Raw genomic sequence first — 21,768 nt, 5'->3', positions numbered from 1 at the left:
GATATAAATACTTGAATAACAATAAAACGTAAATATACGGGAATATATACATAAATGAATGTATACCATTCTCGCATATTTTTAAATACCACACAGGATAGCGAAATTGTAAATACGTGGCAAAATATTTTTCTTTATAACATTTATCCAGAAACGCTTCATTCACTACATTTTAATAACTTTTTCAGCTATTTTTTAGTTTATAAGGAAAGATTTAAAGTGTATCAAATATGATGAAATATGGTGTGCTATTGACAACTTTTACTTTACATGTATAAGAGTCACAGATTTGGCAATTTTCCACAAAAGGTTTTCATCACACATAGTCATTGAAAACTTCTCATTGGCGTCCTTACCTTTACTAATTACGTATAAAGATATCACTCGGGTAAATCCTCGTACTCGTTTCTCATGTGGGGAGCTGACTTCCTTCAACACAATTAGAAGCTGGTCACCTTTGGTACCTACTGACTGCTTCAAGAACCACATAGTAAAACGACGAGATGTGTCATGTCTGATACACCACGCGCTAGAGAGGAAGAATTGCGCCCTTCAGAAATAACCGGCAATGGGTGTAGTGTATCATATATGATACTAAGTGCAGTGAAGGGTTAATAATTTTTTAATCACCCAAACTGACGATCCACATCCGATATTTTTTATGAATCGTTTATTGAAGGTAATTTTTGTCAAGATAATTTTTAATTTGTTATTAAGACAATTTTCATAAAAGGGAAAGTTCGTCTTCATTAATTGATTAATTAATTAATTAATTTAATCCAGTCCAAAACAGCTTAAGGCCAATTACAGAGGACTCACAATAACAGAAGAAACAATTTAATATTATTAAGCAACGTAACCAATAATGAACAAGAAATATTCAGCAGTATTTACAAATAAATAGCAAAGAATAATAAATTTCATCGGGTGGTGCGAGGAATAGGGGGAAAATTACGATAGTGATGGTGCAAGATGGATGAGGGATGAAAAAAAGGATCAAAATTTGGAACACATTTGGCATAGGAGTTAGTGGAAAGAAGGATGTCTGAATAGAGATTTCACTAGTGATCACAGATTTTATTGACAGAAGCTAGGCTTTTAATGCGGATTATCTTGTGTTTGAAAATAGCTATTCTTGGCGTTAACCAGGCTGCACAGTTCGTCACGGTTGTTTGCGATACTGCTCTTCGAGTATGGAGCCGGACTGGTGCAAGATAGCTGCATTCCACTGGGTTCCTTTGACTTAGGTCAGTGATGGGTGCTTGAAGAGGGGAAATGGAATTGAATGATGGGAAATGACCCGTGGTTTCGAGGATGGGAATGGAGTCCAATGGACTTGTAAGATTCTGCACAAGCGGGATGCTGTTGGCCTTCTTGACTCATGACCCATGAAGAATTCAGTCTCCATATCGGGAAATTATTTCTCCCGCATTCTTTTTGTTCGAGGATCATAAATACGCCGGCCAACCTCGTAATTTTAACATGGAATGAGTGTTTGACATTGAATGATGAGGCGATAAATAAATATGGCTTCTAATTAGCCGCATTTTTCTGAAGTTATTTGATGAGTAAATATGACCATTCCTATATAAATTATAATTATTCTACGTTTTCAACGGTGGAACACTTCTTTTAATTATACAGTTTAATTCTTGTTCGGCAGTTTCCATTCTTTTATTTAAACATTTGTCCACACTTCTTTAATATTATAACAAAATAGCTACTACAAACATACTTATTATTTTGTGCTCATAACAATTTTTAATCTACACTACCGATAGTACCTGCTTTCTTCCCCTAAATATTGCCCTTCGTTTTCGAATTCAAGCGGCGATTTCAATAATTTTAAAAAAATTGTCAACTTTAATTGCGGATTTTCTTCTTTTACATAATACATCTAAAGGCTCCTCCAAATTGCAGATTATAGTTCATTCTCAAATACTCTCTTGATCCCATTACGGCAGACCTGTTAAACCTCATTTCCCCCTTCCTTTTCCGTTATGTTAGGCTCAAAAAATATTTTTTCAAACTTGCATTCTCTGAGTTTGTGATCCAGATTTATTTTTTTCACTCCAGATTTTACTAATGATAACGGGTGGTCCTGTTTGACAATTGTTTTGATTAAGCTTTCTTCGTCTAGATGCTTTTGTTCGTGCCAATGATTTTTATGCATCTGCAAAACTGTCCATCAGTTTATCTAGCGATTTGATCGATGGATTATTCTTCCTCATTGGATAATCCTCTGATATCGCTGGAACATTAACGGCTCCGCCTGGTTTCGCTATTTAGTTGGGCCCTTTTCGCTTCTGTTGCGCTAAGGTGTTTTTCCACGTCCCATTCCTTCCGCTCCTATCCTATCCCAGAGGCGTCGTCGGGCTCCTATCGCGGCGGCGCCTCTTTCCTTTTCCCTTCCTCTCCTCCCCCTCCCCGGGTGATCGGGCGCATAAGTCTCTGACTTGGTTCTGTCCCCGGTGTGTTGTATCCCATGAAGGGCTCCCTTTGAGCCCCCATTCTCTCTGTTCATCATATTTAAAAAATTTAAACTTTCGCAATTTTTGGTGCCCCTTGCTCACTGAACTTTAAGGGTTGGGTCCCGAATGGCCAAAATGAAAATTCATCGTAAGGATTCGGATTACAATTAAAATACATTTTCTTACATGGATTTATTCAAATTTTGAAGAATTTTTTAATATAACAATATATCTTCCTTAGAACAAAACATTCGCACACTTAAGATAAAACTCATTTGCAGTTCACCGGTAAGGCGTTAAGGACTTATGAGCAGGTTACACAATTTAAAAATATAATTTTTAGCTAATTTGCCATTTATTATATACAGTTCGGATTTTGATGGAAGGGTAAAATAATGCACAACGAAAAATGTCTTACTCATTCAGGAATTCTTTCATACGTTAAAAATAAAAAAAACCAGCAAAGTTCCTTAGAGCTCGTTAGGGTAGACCTCTCTTTAATGAAATGTATAGTCCGATATATCGGACACTCACATTTAATTTTTTGCTGGGCTCCAGTTGACTTGCGCTACATTTTGATACTATATTAAGTTCAAATGAATATCTGTGTTCACCGCCTCACTAATATTTTATTTAGCCCCTTCAATGTATCGACTAGAGAAAACTTTTTGTGAGAAATGGCATTGAAAGAATTTTCAGTCACCCGCGTGGGGTAAGTAAATTATTTTTTATTGCAGTATTTTGATCAATATGTTGATAACTTTCATCTCATTTTTCTTCTAAAGGATGATATTTTTATTTTCTATATTATCAAGGTTTTCTATACTGTTTTGAGTATCTAATCAACACTGAAAAATGACCGTCCGATATATCGGACGAGCTGTATTATTTCAACTATTGATTGTAAAAATTTTAAAATTGCAGAAATAAGTTAAAATGAACCTTCTTAGCCAGAATAATTACTTTCTAAATGAATATTTGAAAAAAATAACTTAATGCACTAATGGGTTAAAAGAGTGTAACCCTTAGTGTAAGAATTGGATTAAAGGGCGGGAGGCTAGCACCCTATTCAGCAAGCACGTGTGCCACGTGATATGGGAAATATTCATTTCAATGAGGCCGAGGGAAAAATTGGACATGTATCAAAATATGAGTGAGGCATGGGCAATAATAGCCACGGAGAAATCAAGGGAAGGGTAAGAGACAATATTTTTTAATATTTAAATTTAGCTATTACAACAAATGTCAACAAAAGAATCTAATTAATTATAAAAATATTTTTCTAAAAGTAAAAAAAAGTTTAATCTTCTAAATGAACCAAAAACTATGGCGAAGCGATTCTCTGAAATGGATATTATTAAATTATTTTGAGAATATCATTTTTTAATATTTTTGCCATTGCTTTTGATCATACAGGATCGTGAAATATATCCATATTCTTTATATTAATAGTATAAATATATATTAACGATTCCATTGAGTTTTTCATAGAACTAGCTAGCGGATGCAAAATAATTGTCTGAAACACAATTAATATTCTACACAATACATACATTCTACATTAATATTCTGGTGCGTCCACGAACGTTAATTAACGAATCTTCTCCCTTCTTACAATAATTCTAAACGGTATCATCCATATTAAGAGATCATGAATTCTATGTGGTACTATAAAAGAATGATGAGGATCAAATGGATCGACCGAGTAAGTAATGAGGAAGTCCTAAGAAGAGTAGGAGAGAAGCCTCATGAAAGCCTTAATAAGAAGACGGAACAATCTTATAGGCGTCATCTTGAGACATGAAGGCCTGATGAAGACAATAGTCGAGGGACAAGTAGATGGCAGAAACGGAAAAGGAACACACCGAGCAAAATATATGGAACAGGTAAAGAAAGATGTGGCAAAGAAGAAATGCGTAGGTGTGAAAAGATGTGTGTAACACGGGCTTTACTCTAAGATTGTAATATTCGCGGGAGTAAACTCATGCTCACGTCTGGAGGGGTCAAGAGGCTGACGGCAGGACAGAGACGGAGAGTTTGGGGCTGGACGACGGCAGTTTATCATCGGACGTCGGAGCGAAATGTGAATAAATATGGATTCGGAGCGATATCGAAGGGTCAATGATTATGGAATTCGAGGGGTCAAGGGGGTTGGAAGATGAGGCGAGGGGGGGGGAGGAGTAAGAGAAGGGCGGGGAGGGATTTCAAAGCTATGCAAAGGGTTTTGGAACGAAGGGCTCGTGCGCACGGCGAAATATATATATAGGGAAGAGATTTCTGTAGAGGACGAGAGGAGGAGGAGGCGTTTAATATGGATGAAGTGGTTCCAGGAATGAAGCGATCCCTTCCCCTCCTTCCACTGCACCGCGGTTGCGTGCGTGACGCGTAAACAAAAGACGATTGAAATTCGCTGCTCCTTCGTCCCATTTCAATTTCAACACCTTCACGCTGGGCTGTCTAACACTCACCAGCCATATAATTCATCGTTCAGGATAAAAAGTCGTCTCTCAAGTGACACATTAAACTGCTGCATACGAAAGTTTTTCCATAATGGTAAGTTTCTTGTGTCTACGTTGTAAAATTAATGTTTCGGCCATTTCTGAGATGGAGTAAGTGTTTGAAAAAAAATTAGCGCACAATGTTTTTTAATATTTAAATTTAGCTATTAAAAAAATGCCAACAACAGATTCTAATTAATTATAGAAATATTGAGGATAGTTTGATCTTCTAAATGGAACAAAACTATGGTGAAGCGATTCTCTGTAATGGATATGGCTAAATTATTTTGAGAATATCATTTGTTAATATTTTTTCCATGGCTTTAGATCACAAAGGATCGTGAAATATATCCATATTCATTATGCCAATAGTATATATTAATGATTCCATTGAGTTGTTCATAGAACTAGCTAGCGAATGCAAAATAATTGTCTGAAACACAATCAATATTCTAGATCTGTTGGTATGTCCACGAACGTTAATTAACAATTCTTCTCCCTTATTGCAATAATTCTAAACGGTATCATCCATATTAAGAGATCATATACTCTGTGTCAGCATTTCCTTAAATTGACCAAATTGATATGACCGTTATCTGTCTTAATTTTGCATCGGATACGTTTATTCAGCACACACCACTCGTTTATAAATACCACAATTCCTCTTCCGTTTCCCAATATCAAAGGATTTCGGCCATTTATCATCTAGGCGGAAGTAGTTGCTTCATCTTTATTTCATGTGCTGTCAATGCTACTCCATTTTTCTCGCTCACCTATAGCTTATTAATCTCTCCTGAACCGTTGACGTCCAAAGATATCATTCTGGCTCATATCCATTCCCTCAATCATAAGCACATGAATAAACATGAAGATGTGAGTAAGAAATATCAAAATCTCTAGCAACGTTTATTCAATACCAGAATCCGTGGTGCAAGTGATTCGAATACCTTTTAAAGCGTTTCTTTTACAATTCAAAGAGCGTTTGATCGTAAATATATAACGGGAAATGTCAAAATGAATGATAATATTCGCCGGAAGGAAGGAATTTAAACATGCGAAAAGAAATATGACTTAATTTAATATGAAGGTGGAAAAAAATGATGGATGAAGTCAGTCTGTGGTAAATTTGTATAAAAAGCTCTCAAGAAAGAGAGCATATAATCTTCTTCGCAGCTAGGAATGCAAGTAACAATCAATGGTAATCGAATTGTGTACGCATGTGTATACTGATAATTTTTGAAGTAGAGGATTGAGCATTTTGAAAGGTGTGACTTACAGGGAGACATAAAATGACTCGGCAGAACAAAACCTAAATATCTTTTTATCCTCTTCCCAATCATACCATCTACGCTAGCAATAGGAGAAAGGTCCTCATCACAGTATCACTAATTAAATTGTTAAAATGGTTAATAATTGTGGATAACCAACAAAAAAAAGAATACAAACTTCCTTGCCAGAAGGGCAGCTTACAAACTGTATTATTCAAAGAAATCTTCCACTGCTGAAAACTTTCAATAACTATAATTTATATTTATAGGAAAAGGTTGTACAAATGTATTACACCAAATGCTTTTAAATGTATGCCTCAGCACACCAAAACGTATGATTAATGATCCCTTTATTTTGTGTCGTTTAATTTATGATTTTGCAATAAAAATGTTTTTACTTATGTAAACATCTCCTATTATCTATTTGGTCTTCCCCTTGTTATTTTCCCTCCTACAAAACAAAACAAAACTATACAAATATTAACTCAAGAGATACACCGCAACAGTAAACGCCTAAAATGTCCCACGCCCTAACAACCAATAATACATCCCTACACTCTGATCATAGTCATGCCTATTTATTTATATTTATCTATTTATTTATGTATTTATTGTAGCATATCGATGCTCATTTCTTTATTTAATTATCTATCTACTTTTTTATTTGTTTATTGATTTTATATATTCCTCTAATTAATCTTTTACCGGATTTACCGTTTTAGTATTTTTACACCCTATACACCGTTCTCAGAGTTTTATTATTTATTCTTTATATTTATTTTTAACGAACTTATTTTAATTATTTTAGCATTCAAACATTTTATGATTCTTTATTGTTATTTTATACAAATTTGTTCAGTTATCATTTTTTTAGTTTCTTCAAACCTCACATATTTCTTTTATTCATTGTTTTTATCATGGCTTTTTAACCTGGTTTGTGTTAACTTCTCTTGGCTTAAATTCAATCTATATTTTATTCCTACCATGTACCATGACTTCCTGAGCGGTGACAGCTACAGGGGGCCACTCAAAGACTTGACCGGCTCAACAAGATACCAGGAAGGAGATATTCTATGAAGTCTCAATGGACAACTAGACGAAAGAATTAGTATTAGTACCAATTCCTGTATTTAAGTTCAATACATAATACAAATACCATTTAAAAGAGCCCAGGCCCTGGGGAATAGATGTCCGGGTTGTGGCCTCACCTGGGTCTGGTAAAATAAACAGCAAAGTCAAGTCCTACCTGCAAATTTCTAATTCTTTTCCCCACGCACTCCTGGTCGCTTCTTAAAATATGACCGAACCATTATATCCTTCCCTTTTGCACCTTTCTTGAGATCTCGACCACTCGTCTCATCTCCATTATAGTCTCTTTCGTAATCCTATCTCTTCTTCTGGCGAACTTATCGGGTTCTCAGCCAGGTTAATGCTTTTATATAAGCCGACGTTTCGGTAGACGACTTGTCTCCCATTCTCAAGGCCGTGTTACTTTATGGAAGTCCAATTCACACTGAACCGGATCGACCGTTTACCGAGGACAACAATGCGGTTCAGGTATCGTCCGATTGGCTCTATGTCTTTTGAAATTCTTCACGTTCTTCCCTTATGTTTTTTATACAGCTGATTACAGGTCTCCATGTATTGCTAAGATGAAAGCCGGTGTCCTGATTGAAATTTTTGGGATTGAGGCGGATCTCTATTGCTTCCTTAATTATGCGGTCCCAGTAACGTTGTGCGTGGCAAAGGATTTTTGTATCTTCCCATGTAATTGCATGGTCTTCATTAATGCTGTGTTCCGCCACGGTCGACTTTTCTGGTTGCGATAATCTGAAAAATCTTCGGTGTTCTTTTAGCCTCGTCTCAATCGTTCGACGACGACTTTTCCACGTTCATTTTCTTTCCCTGGGCTTTCTTATCAGGTCAGTGTACACTGCCAGGTGACATTACTGGCCGGACAAACGTTTTATATCCTCATCCCCTGATCCAGCCTTCAATCCAGCAATTACAAACGGTCTAACCTCGAGGACCCATATTAGACATTCAACGTTAGACCAGACGTGCATTATCTTTTCCTTCTCATTTTTTAACGTCCTGAATTGACAGAGCGAGAATCAATTCTAATATCATGCGGGCACGTGCTGTTTCTATGTCTCTTATCTACGTCCCTCATCTAACCCATCCATTCTACCTACGGCCCAAGAATTCCCAATGCTTCGGCCACTCTATGATTGAGTCCTGCCCCATGCATCATTGATTCTGTATCCACTAGCATACGAAACCCGCGTTTAAGATACCATCAAAAAGCCAAACTGGTGAGGTCCAGTGGCTCCTGGAAATAATCTGTTCGGGTGGCGGGCACAGTGCAAGCCACAAACTGGCCCACAAGCCTAAGAGCCTATAATAAGCGCACGATCCTGAAAAGACAGATGCTATTGGTTCCCGACACTTGGGCGTCTTCGCGCCAAAAATGCTGATCAACCCCTCAGTTTTGACGTTCCCTAATTTCCATGATGACGACCAGGCTGGTCAAAAAAGGCGAGAGATTTGTCACACAACTCATTACACAGTCAATGGAACGCTTAGGAGAGGATCGTTACAATACCGAGCACATTTAGATGCTTCAAAAGCTCGGGCATCCGTCGAATTCTTCTCCCGACAGCTCTCATATATTCCACAGATTGCCATGATGCTAACGAATACGGAAGCATTTAGGTCCAACCATTACGCCGCACTCGAAAAACAGGAAGACGGTCGAAAACCAAAATAGAAAATGATTATTGCTTAAAAGTGAATTTGGGGAACGCTCCACGATTTATTATAATGCCTGGAATTCCGGCAAAAATTTCTGTGACTTACAACTACGATAAAAAGAACACCAATTTGTGACTTCAAATTATGATAAGGATCAATGAGATAAGTCCTTTTTATAACGAACAGGTTTAAATATCTTCGTACTATAACCGTACCATAAGTTACCTATAAAAAATTCCTTTCTAAAAATCATTCGGAATAAATTCTTGTGCTGCAAACACAAAAAAATATGGATGATATTCGGCATTGTTACCTGACCAACGTGCTATGTGACTAAAAAGAATGATAAAAAAATCAAAATTTTAATTATATTAAAATTATCCCCCTGCATGAAAGAAAAGAGAATTAATTACGTTTTATCCAATGGAAAATATATATTCTTATATTTTTGAAGAGGAAGAAAAGTACAGCTTTATAGTGGACAGCCGGACTCACAAAGACCTCATTTATCATCTTGCAATCGACTTTAGGCGCTCCTTCCTCGATACCGATACAAAGCCAGAACGTCATAGACTTCCCTCTTCAATTCTCAATAAGGCCCACTCAATAAGGCCCACTCAATAAGGCCCTACCATTTCATTCTATCTAAAATTCCATTCTATTGCCTTCCTTCCTCATCCACACTTATTAAATATTCTACCCTCTAACAATGTTTTCATTAAAGGTCAAATTGTACGTAGCACTCGTATTCATTATATTATTATTTTCCGCTGGTGAATGAAGGATTACGTTTAGCACTAAACAAATCAGTTTGGCCTGTCCCCTTCCCATACTGAAACTCCATATTTAATGAACAATAACTCCTATACCCTTCCATACTCTCTTTGAATCTTATCGTTGTTCTCCCCCTTCCCCGCTTACCTAAATATCTTCCCTCTTACAAGGTTATTTTGAATCCCCTTCCCGCTAAATACTAGCTCTATCCAAATTCTCTATTCCCTCCCTATTTTCTCAGCATTTCCCGTTCTTTACTCGCTAAGTTAAGTGACTGCTTATCCTTTCTCTTCTCTGCCCATTCCTTCTTCGTACCCTTCAGATTTTTCGTAAAAGAACTTGATTGTTGATTTTCCAGAGAATGCGTAAAAATGGCTAACCTACTCGAAGCTCTCCACACGATCGCAAATTCGTGAAAAATGGACACAATGTGCGAAAATACACGAGCAGTGTATTTTTTTGGTTTGAAATCCGAAGATACAAGCGTAATGAAGTGGAATTTTTCCAAATTGAAACAAAAAATACTGGAAATTCTCCGTCATGGAAAAATGCAAGTGTTTATTTTAAAATTTGTTTGATTATTACAATGAGTGATGCTGGCAAGAATATGACGGGTATATCCGGATTAATGGAGTAATAAATGTCGTATTTCACGGGTGTTTTGTTCGGGGAAAGAATGTTATATATTTTATAATCGCTCTATTATTAGTTTCTCCAACGTAAAGAGCAGCGCGCCATATCAAAATCTACACAAGCCTTATCTTTATGCTTTTACTGTTCTCTCGTCTGTTCTTTCCCATTCCTTAAATTGGCTCTGTTTATGTTCATCCTGAAACATGATGCCATGATGGACTGATGAGAGAAACAAATTAAAGATTGTCTCAGTTATGGGACTCAGAATGATCAATTACAATGTCAAAAAATAATCTTTTACGTAATTTTATCGTTTCTTGTTAAAAATTTTTAAGTTGTTCGAAAAAAATCAGATCCATAGAAAAATATATGCAAGTATAGTTCTTACTAATAAATATTCCATGTTCTGAATCATGAAATTGTCGTTATTTTTTTAATTGTCTTCCTTTTTCTCCCTTCGTGCTTCTTTTTCGTGTGGTGTAATCCTCCTTTTCATCTCTTGGCATCTGGTCATCCTAATTACCATGTAAATCATGCATCATGTCTCCTACCTTAATTTTATCCACTTACTTTTCCCTATTTTCTTTTATAATCACACTTTCTCATGCGTGGAGGCTGAGAGAGATATGCATAATATCTGACGTGCTGGCAATTTTTCATAAAAATGATCAAACTTTTGTGTTTTTTTAAAATAATAATTAATGTTTTAACTAACAGATAAAAAATAACAATGCATTTTAAAATACCGAGAAGAGGTGAGTTCTAGATAATTCAAAAATGTCTATCTTCGCCAATGCTATGGCATGCAATTGGTAAGATTTTCACGGCTCTCAAGAAAAATGTGAAGGTGCATCAATCATAATTTAATGGATCATTGCCATTTTAACGTAAAAGGATCTTGGTAATCGCTGTTGACAAATACGCTAAAATAGACAATGCGGTCGATGAATACTGGTCTTGTTGAAAAATAAAAGAAACTGTCAAAATCATAAGGAATAGAGCATATGCTCTTATAGTAGGTGTGTGAATGTATGGGTGTGAGCGTAAAAACTATAAATAGCACGTGAACAAAAGTAATGCATTCATAGCAGTTGAAGAAATATTCAAATAGTATTCACAAGAAAAACGAGGTTGATTTTTTGACAAGTTTAATGACAAGTTTAATGACGAATTTAATGAAAAGTTTAAGAACAAGTATACAAAATAAACATTCATGTATTTTTATAACTTCTGCATCAATATCTCCTATTGAGAAAAACATCAGGTACATATTCGTAGCATATCATAAATGAAATACCATCTCTGCTCGGAAAGGTTATGTTATTAATTACACATTACCATAAATATTATATTTCGCTAGACAAAAGTATATATATGCAAAATTTTGATTAACATGCATGGTAAAAATGATAGGGTCCCGCTAACCCGTACAAGGCTTGTCAGCAGGTGCCACTTTTAACCTAAAGATCGGACTTTTTACATAAAAAGTCAACAAGTATCAGGTGAACGGAAAATTTTACCAGTGAATAAGATAGTTTGTATAGAAAAAAAAATACAAAGTGACATCAAATATTTTTCGTAATTCCACAAGAAAACTCAATAATAAATGAAAAGGAATCTGTGACATACACGGATACATTCACTTAAGTACCCAAATATGCACATCACATACAATTTTGTGTATGAATACATATGTACATAGATATACATCATCCCGATTATGTCTAAAGTACATGTTAATAATAATAAAGTACATAATAATAATAATGTCGTTTATTTTCGTAGGCACTGGGGCCCATGAGAAAATAAAAGTTCAGCTTTTTACATTTCCAACTTGGTAGATAAATAGAAGTAAAGAAGTAAATAAATATAATTACAGGAAAATGCAACCAGTGCAGATCGTTAAGAGCATTAAAAAACAATACAATATTTTCAGCAAAAAAATAAATAATCGCACTTAGATATAACATACTAATTACAAGAATTTAAGGTGATAATACGTTATGACAATTATGTCAAACAAACATTTTTTAAAGAAACCATAACAGTAGGATAACACTGTGATTTAGCACAATTCCAAATTTAGTTGACCATTTATTCATATGTTTATCAATAAAAATAACAATAACAATAATAATAAGAATTAGGCTAAACATGAATATAAACATCAGAAATTCAACTTGAAGTTAAGGAGGCATTCTTCAGAAACCCATATGTGCTATATTTAAACCTATTAATATTTGTACTGCTTCTTATTTGGGCTGGGAGAGAGTTCCATATTCGTGATGTGTCCCAATTAACTGGAATGCGCTATACTTTTGCCCACTCTGGACCTCAAGTTATGACGGTAAAATCATTTTCTCCCGTCTGATGTATAGGGAATGGTGGATGGTTTCGGAGCGTGTCATAAAATATTCGTTCGAATTCGCTCACCGTCCCGTTCCGATGGTGGGGGTTCGCTGTCGATGAGTAAGGTGCCTGGTCATCCATCTTTCACGGGCAACGGTGACGTCGACGGACTCATTTATGCTAACCATGTGCGCGTCTACGCACCAATAATGTCGCTTCCTGCGCGCTCACCGCCCTCGAGATACAAGTGGACCTCAACTCCACCCCTTCGGAGTCGAGAATCACTCAAGGAAGGTCGAGAATACGTCGCCGCGAGTGGTAAACAAGTGATTGGTAAGCAGCGGAGTGACCCCCAAACGATTATAGCCCTCAAGTGTCCTCGTCGGCAATTTATTTCGATGCATACTTACGGAGGGATCAGTGTGGAATGCAATCAATGTGCTCGGTCACAGAATAATCAATTTTTAATTTCACTTTAAAAGAGGTAATACTTTAATGCATCATGAAATCAAACGTGCAATATATGTGCTACACTGCACTGTCATCATCATCATTGGTCAACAATCCTAGGATTGGTTTGACGCAGCTCTCCACTCAGTTCTCCTATCTAATCTTTTCACACCTAAGTATTTCTTCTCTTTCAAATCCTTCTTTTCTAGTTCCATGTATTTTGCTCGAGGTATTCCTTTTCCGTTCTTGCCTTCCACTTGCCCCTCGACGATTGTCTTCATCAGGCCATCATGTCTCAAGATGTGGCCTATAAGGTTTTTCCGTCTTCTTGTTAAGGTTTTCATGAGGCTTCTCTTCTCTTCTACCCTTCTTAGGACTTCCTCGTTACTAACTCGGTCGATCCATTTGATCTTCATCATTCTTCTGTAGCACCACATTTCGAAGGCCTCTATCCTTGCTTTCTCCGCTGCGATCATTGTCCATGCCTCACCTCCGTATAGGAGCATACTCCAGATGTAGGTTCTTATAAATTGTTTCTTTACTTCCATATTTAAGTTTCCCGCTGTATGCAGGTCTTTCTTTTGATGGAATGATCTCTTCGCCTGGGCTATTCTGCTGGTAATTTCTTTCTTGCTTCTCCCGTCACTAGTTATCTTGCTTCCCAAATAACCGAATTCATCCACCTCTATCAGTTTTTGCTTCCCTATTTTAATGTTTGTCTTGACTTCTTGTCTTCTGCTGCATGCTAATATTTTGGTTTTCTTCGCGCTTATTTTCAGTTGATATTCACCCATTATCCTCCCCCTATTGACCAGAATATTTTTCAAATCCTTCTCTGTTTCTGCTATAACGGCTATGTCATAGGCAAATCTTATCATGCTAATTTTTCTCCATGGATATTTACTCCCAATGACTTTTCTTTGATTTCATTAATGGCTTTCTCAATGCAAACGTTGAAAATTACGGGTGACAATGCGCAGCCTTGTATTACAGTATATATTCTCGATAAAAAATTCAGCAGGGTGTATTTTCTCAGTCCGTATATGTGTATTTGTACATTACTTATTATTCCTTACGCTTTAAAAAAATAGTTATCACAGCGCTTAATGTTACTACAGAGAGCACCTTAAAATGTACCTTAAAAAGCGACCTTACACCCGATGCATGATTATTCGTGCTGAAGAGCGCGTATGAGGAATATTAGAGCAAGGACTATTTTCTCTGCCTGCTTTCTCGCATTTGTCCAATCTTGACCAATTTATTTCGCTTTTCACGTTTTATTTTTAATATTTGGGCATTTCCATGAAAATGTCAACTTTTTCTTACAAATTAAAATTTAGGATGGAAATATTTTATCTTTATAAATCAACAGCTAATTGATTGAATTTCAAGAAATCAATGTTTGAAATATTATCCACAGCCTTGATAAAAGTGTTCAAACTATACTTCGATTCACAGAGCTTTGCAGATGTTTAAAATCATTGCACTTTGGAGGTTGACCTCGGAGTAATTCCGTAACATGTTAATTATGGGCTTGTTTAGAAGGTATTTCGATAATTAATTTTGTTTATGTACATGAAAATCACCTTCGTAAATGTTTCTTGATCATGCACAGTTACAAGTTTTCCATTTTTTTTGTATTTCACAAATCAATCGAAATATCCTATTGCATAATTATATCTAAAGGTAATTCCGTCACAAATGGAATTGCCCATTTATCTTGAATGCACTTAAAAATGCCTCTCATTAGACGACCTGAATGAGGGATCGGGTTGGTGTGGAAGGAGTATTGGCATCCTACTCGGTGGGCCCGAGTTCAAATCTCGGTGGTTACCTACAGCGATTCAACCCATCCTTGCGAAAGTGCTTTGCGGTGGGTAATTCCCAGGACAGTGCCTTGTCCGACGGAGAGGCCGTGGATCATTAGGCACCTTCCGACTGGAGCAGGGTACTCTGACGCCGTGTTTTTCTCCATTCTCCTCTCCTGCCCGTCCTCATGATGAAAATAATTTGTCGGTCACCTCTTACAAGTCCTTATCTACCTAGGATTTACATTAGAAGACACTTTCAAATGCCTATGAAATTCATCGTCTGTTGAAATGGCGTTTATGAATCAGAGTCATGAAAAAAAATTAAATAATTTTTTATGCGTAAACTACATGAGAGGAAGGGAGGGCAATTTCCTTGGGGAGAATGCTTTTCAAACAGACAGATGGAAGAAAATAAAATTCTGAGGAGAATGAGAACGGAAAATAAAATAAGAAATTAATGGAAAAATAATGTAGATAAATAAAAGTTGGAGAATAATAAGAACGGATTCGTCGCAAGTTACCAAAGACTCATACATGGTGCAGCTGGCTGGCTGGTACAACATAAACTCAACGACATAGGGAAAATCAATAAGCTTCACTAAATCTTAAAACCACATTCAACGTAATAAAATTAGTCTTTAAAAACTCGATGGGTGATGTCTAAGATGGCAAAACTATTATTTTTAACAGCATTCGCGAAAAGTAATCGCGTAGTTTCCTTCGTCAAAGAAAACGAAAAGCATTGATTGCAATTCGTTACCCACCATTAGTTTATTCATAATATACAAATTATTTGGTTTTAGAAATCCCAGTTTAGACGAATGGCAATGGTCAATTTTAACTGCATTTGTAAAAGGCCAGATTGGCGCCAATGCGATGCAACTCCACGTGAAGTCACAGGGACCTAGTTTCTATACGAGTATATAGGAGTTTTACATCGTCTGAGATTACCAATGCATGAGGCACAGAGCGCAGGGAAACATCTCTTAATAATCACCTATTAAAACTGCCTATGGTCGGAAAGTTTCCTTCGTTTGATAAGGTATTAATAATCCATAATTAAGCCAAGCGCTACCTGCTAGCAGCCTGCATCGTATCAGCGCTCAAAGCCTCGCTTCATGGTCACTTCACACGGTGACAGCGGGAACCAGAATGACGTCACACGGGGTTTTCCCAGCATTCATACTTAGCCATCGCGTTTTCGCGCGCTTGAAAATTTTCACTTTTCATTTAATCGCGAAAAATAGATATCGTCATTATATAATCTAGAAGCGTGAGATACGTACTCCAGGAGTGATAAACTATCGATTTCGGAAATAAAAAAATAATAGGAAACCACCCTATTGAGTTGGATCGGGAAGTCGTGAACGTCAATCCGTAAGGTCACCCGTCCAATAACCCCGGGCCCAACGCGCCTTTCTCTCGCGTCAATCCCCTCGAATATTTGATGGCGTCTCATTTACTCCGATGATGAAACAATAGTCTATATAATAATCCTTAGAATTTACCCTTTGATTGATAAAAAATGCATTATTCATATGCTCAGCTGATGAAACAATGGAATTCATATTCGTCTTCAAAATTTACCCTTTGATAGAAACAACTCTCTCATAATTTACTCTGAAATGATAGTGGACAAATCGGTGTTTACACTGCCATAAAGCTATTTAATCATTGTTTCGAAACTATTTGCAATGGGTGGTTAAATAATCAAAACCCTACAATGTATGCATTGCTAATATTTAACTCACAATTGTCAGTTAAGGGTTGAAACTATTTTCAAGGAGTTCTGTGGGAAAGCCGAACAACCATGCAAAACTATCTGAAAAAAGACATTCCGATGACAATCTTCATTAAAGAGACACAAAGTAATGACAAAGGAATGTTTCGAAATCCATAACAATTCTATCCTTTTCCGCGTTAAGATTGTACCATGTAATTATTGAAACAAAAATTTGAAGAAGTTGGCAATCTATGAAGAGTTTCAGACGAGATTAATTCTTCTTTTACTATCTGCGTTCTAGGGGCTTACATTGCAATTATTCTCGGGGTGTATACATAATCAACCTTGGAGATAGTAAAAGAGTTAACAATAGAAATTTCAACATGAGATAGCTTTCAAAATTAAGCTTCTTTCATGAAATTGGTCTATCATTTATTTAAAATAGCCTCAACCTTTTTATTTCACATTAATTTAACCATAGTATATATATTTCATTAAGTATTTTTTACAGCTCCTTTACTCTCTATAATGACATAGCGTTACGGAGTAGAAAACAGCCAACACCATATTTGAGAAGTGTGGCACGTTTAAAGAAATAATCAAGGTAGATGGGAAAGTGACGTCATCTGTCAAAAACTGATGCGACCGATCTTAGAACCTCACTCAGGTTTTACTTGAAGAGCCGGTTTTCTAATGAGTACTTAGCTCTAGCCTTAAAATTGTACAGCCCTCAACTTAACTTGGTGGTGGCTGAAGGTTTTGATTAACTTAAAGTCTGATCTCCCACAGAAGCTAACCAGAACTTTCTATAGGTGAAGTATAAGGCTGTATCATCTTAGGGTTTGCGTTCACCAGACATCATAGAACCTAGATTACAGGAAGCCACAAGAGACCTGGAGGCTACATGATTGGCTTAGAGAAATTTTGTCCGAATACCTTTAGTAGAAGCTAGGAGGCCACCCGGGGTTGCTCGGGAAGGATAGTATCCAGAGAAGTGGGAAATTTTGGAATTCATAGTACATAACAGGATTTTAATGCTTTCTCTTAAGCGTGTCGAGAGGTGTGCCTACGCTGCAGGATGTCCAACCGTAAGTTGTATGATGTGACGTAACAAACTTGAATGAAGAAACGACGCAAAGGACGCAACCGAAAGTAACACTGCGAGGTTTGGGAGTATCAGATGTACCTACATGATAACTTTGTTCGCAATACTTACAGCCGTATGGTAACGTATAGAAGACTGACAAACAGAGATCCTCCTTTATATACAGACTGTCCCAAGGGTCGTGTGTCTGCCGACAAGTGGCTTTATCAAGAAATTCATGTAATAATATCGTTTTTAAATTCGATAAGTCGTCGTAATTCCTTGACCCGGGAAATTCAGCTCGCCTTATACGTAGCAGTGTACCACTATACAGACTGTCTCAAGGGTCGTGTGTCATTTTTGACCTGTAATTTTAGTAACTTTGTATCGAGCAATATTCAAGAAAATTGGCACACTTATGGGGAAAGGTCCTAAGTTTTGTTGAGTGAAAGCAAAATTTTACAATTTTGACCTTTTGACCTCACAATGTGGGTCCAAACCAAACATTTGAATTTGCCTTATGGGGTTTCAATGTTAAAAAAATCGAGATAGAAAAAAGTCTGAATTTCATTGACCAAGATGTCAGTTCTTAGGTTTTCGCACACGAGAAACCAGAAAATAACAACTCACATAGATTTACGAAAATTCAACCGTTGACCCAGCAAGGTCACCGTCAAGGTCATAAGGGTGGCAAAAGGAATAGCATACCAACAAAGGTGTCGATCCATGGGTTTTATAGGGTGCCCAAGTCATTGGTATTGTCCAAATACCCGTATTATTCACTAATTGACCATCGAGGGTAACAATGGGGGTCAAATGGACAATAGAGTTAAAAGTCGGGCCATCATGACAACCAACGTGTCAAACCATATGTTTTGAAGGGTGCCAAAGTCGGTTAGGCAGTTCATAGATCCGTACAACAGATTTTTTTGACCTCCGAAAGTCATAATGGGGGTCAAAGGTCATAGAGTTAAACGTTGGGCCATCATGAAAGCCAAAGTGTGGAACCATAGGTTTAAAAGGGTGTACATAGGTGATAGTAGTAGAATTACATGGGGAACATAATCTCAGAGCCACTCGCTCATCAAGGCGACGGGGGCGGGGTAGTATGTAGATGTTGATTCGCGGCAAAGGGTCTAGCAGGTTTAGATGGTGAAAAGTGCCCTCACATATTTTGAAAAATAAAAAAATATACACTTGAAGGGCATCAAAAATATGTGTTTCCCCAAAGTTTCAGGACTCAACAATTATAATTTGTCAACAAAATAATTGAAACATTATTTTTCGTTTTTTAACGATATCTCCAGTTTTTTATTGTTTTAAAAACGTTTTCTTGATTTTAAAATGCATATGCTATTACGCTATACCATCCTGATTTTTTTTTCAAAATATTTTACCAAAAACAAAAATTTTACGTGAGTTGGAAATTTTAAAAATTACATTAAAAATTTAGGAAACAAAAGACACGCCGAAAACATATATTGTCGCCCCTACGTCAAAGTAAAATTCTATTTTTTTCAGAATTTTTAAATCGTCGGAACACGATCAAAAACACGAATAACTTCTTTGCGCCATTTACATCTATGTATTCCACGAGGATATTTGATTTGATTGTTGAGAGAAACGATTGTCGTTCAGTTAGTGATATCATTAATTGAGAATAAATATTAACAAAAGTAATACCACAGTTCACCATCATAACCTGCTATACCCTTTCATCAAATATTAGAACCAAGGTCACAGTCTATATTTTTGGTCCATCCTTGTCTCCGTTGTCGCTGAATACGATGGAAATACTTGCAAGGCTTGCATACTTAAATAGAAGCCTTGCTAACAATGTCGATGTGAAAAATGCGCTAGTCAAGCTTTTGAAACAGTGTGATATCACTCAGCCTTTTTCATCTTTATGAGAGCCCTAATCAGCCACAGTGACATATCACTCGTCTTCTGGGATGCTGGATGTTTGACGGGAGATTGAAATGAGATATGCAGAGCCGAGATTGGCAGGTAGTCGGCCTGTTGCTTTCATTTGAATGAAATTTCCTCGATGGAAGAACTATAGGCGGCACATAGGTACTAAAAATAACACTCGAATTATGGATTTTACATTAAGTGAAGGGAATCAAATAAAAGATAATGGAACTTTTGACGAATATTTTTCGGGTTCTCAGCCAGTTTAATGCTTTTATATAAGCCGACGTTTCGAAAGACGACTTTTCTCCCATCCTCAAGGATGTGTTACTTTATGGAAGTCCAATTTCACACTGGCGTCAGCTTATATAAAACGTCGGCTTATATAAAAGCATTAACCTGGCTGAGAACCCGAGAAATACTCGTCAAAAGTATTCACCAGGAAAAATTTAAATCGTTTTATGAAACTTTTGATTAGTTTTCCTCATTAGATTTCATAAGTATCCAATTATAGGTGAATCTAAATATTTTACACAGTGGCAGTGACGCAGAAAATCTATGTTATGTTATGACCTTTGGAAGAGACAACCGACAGCTGAGGTTATTTTCGCAATGAGGGAGGGGTTGGGAAGGAAGGGTGGAGTGAAACCCGGCGACGGTAGTAACGAAAGGCAACAAATGACAAATTCCGATCCGACGGAGGGAGTGCTATAATTTTATTTTTGAAGTGCTCTCCGCAAAGCATCCAATCTAGCATAGTGTTTCTCTCCACTATGAAAGCCTCTACTGCCGCCAGGATTTGATCCCGGTCCTACGTTCCGGGTAGGCTGCGCGGGCCGTAAAGCCTAAATGGTGAAAGATACGCAAAAACAGACAAAATTTTGGCTCTACGGGCATAACTTACCCTAATAACTCTTATTTTGGTAGTTTTCGTGAAATTGTATGACAAATTCAGGGTGTTGGTAGTTAGGCGCCTCTCGCTAACTAATTATTTTAAATTTTTCGAATTTTTTTTCGCCTATCCTTATATACCTGAGAGTCATCAAAATCCGTTTGACGATTTTGAAATTTAAAAAAACTGTTTTTTGGGACAGCCTAAGCCACCACACCAGCCCGATCCCTTGCGGAAAGTCTATGATAGCTACAGTTGCGACACGAAATCCAAAAAAATCGACCCAACACCTTTTTCATTATGAAATGTAATTTCATCGGAAAAAAGTGTGTTAGAGGATAGGTGCTCCTGGGCTATTGGACTACATGGCTGATGTATCGCAGGCAGTCGCCACTTGGGAAATCTTTCCAAGTAGGACCTGCAGCACCCTAATTCCACCCCCTGGCTACTTTCTTGATTGGCCTCGTATTTAATATCAAATCCCGAAGTAGCTCTTTCGACTAGACGCATTTAGTAATGGTAACATTGAGCCTTCCGTATCTTTTACGCTTGGAATCATCATTGTGATTATTGAGATTACTATTACGGGTAACAAAACTGATAATCCTTGTCTACATTCATCTCCTCCTTTTCCAGTACTATTCCAGTAAATTCACCACAATTATTTTCCGCTCTAGGTTTTTGTTGTTACTACAACATCTTCAAGGTACAAATGATGTGCAGTGCATTCAATTTATATTACAATTTTTGAAGCACTATACACCATTTCTATCTTGTAGATGATGTGATGACATCGAAACCTAGGTCGCAATGAATTTTATAATCATAGAAAATTGCAAAATTTGAGTAAATTTTAATACGATCGCTCAAGGTGGCTCGCTCATGTAGCGCTAATAGCGAGGATGTTCGTCAGCTGTTCGGTGATCCACGGTTCCGAGCTCGTGTCCAAGCGGGAACGGAAGACCTCGCCCTCATCCCCGGGGAGGATTGAGCTGGAACACTAACGGTCGAGAAAAAGAGACAAGATCCAAAGCGCAACCTGACGCTTTCTTCCTCTTCCCGTCGATGGATTTTTTTTCGTCTCCCTTCCCGAGGTCGTCACACCAGTGTCTCTTTCTATTGGTCTTACTCCTTATGCCAGGTTTTTTTC

This window comes from Ischnura elegans, chromosome 7, assembly GCF_921293095.1.
Source record: "Ischnura elegans chromosome 7, ioIscEleg1.1, whole genome shotgun sequence".
In the NCBI taxonomy this organism is placed as follows: domain Eukaryota; kingdom Metazoa; phylum Arthropoda; class Insecta; order Odonata; family Coenagrionidae; genus Ischnura; species Ischnura elegans.
Note: the sequence above shows the minus strand (reverse complement) of the source record.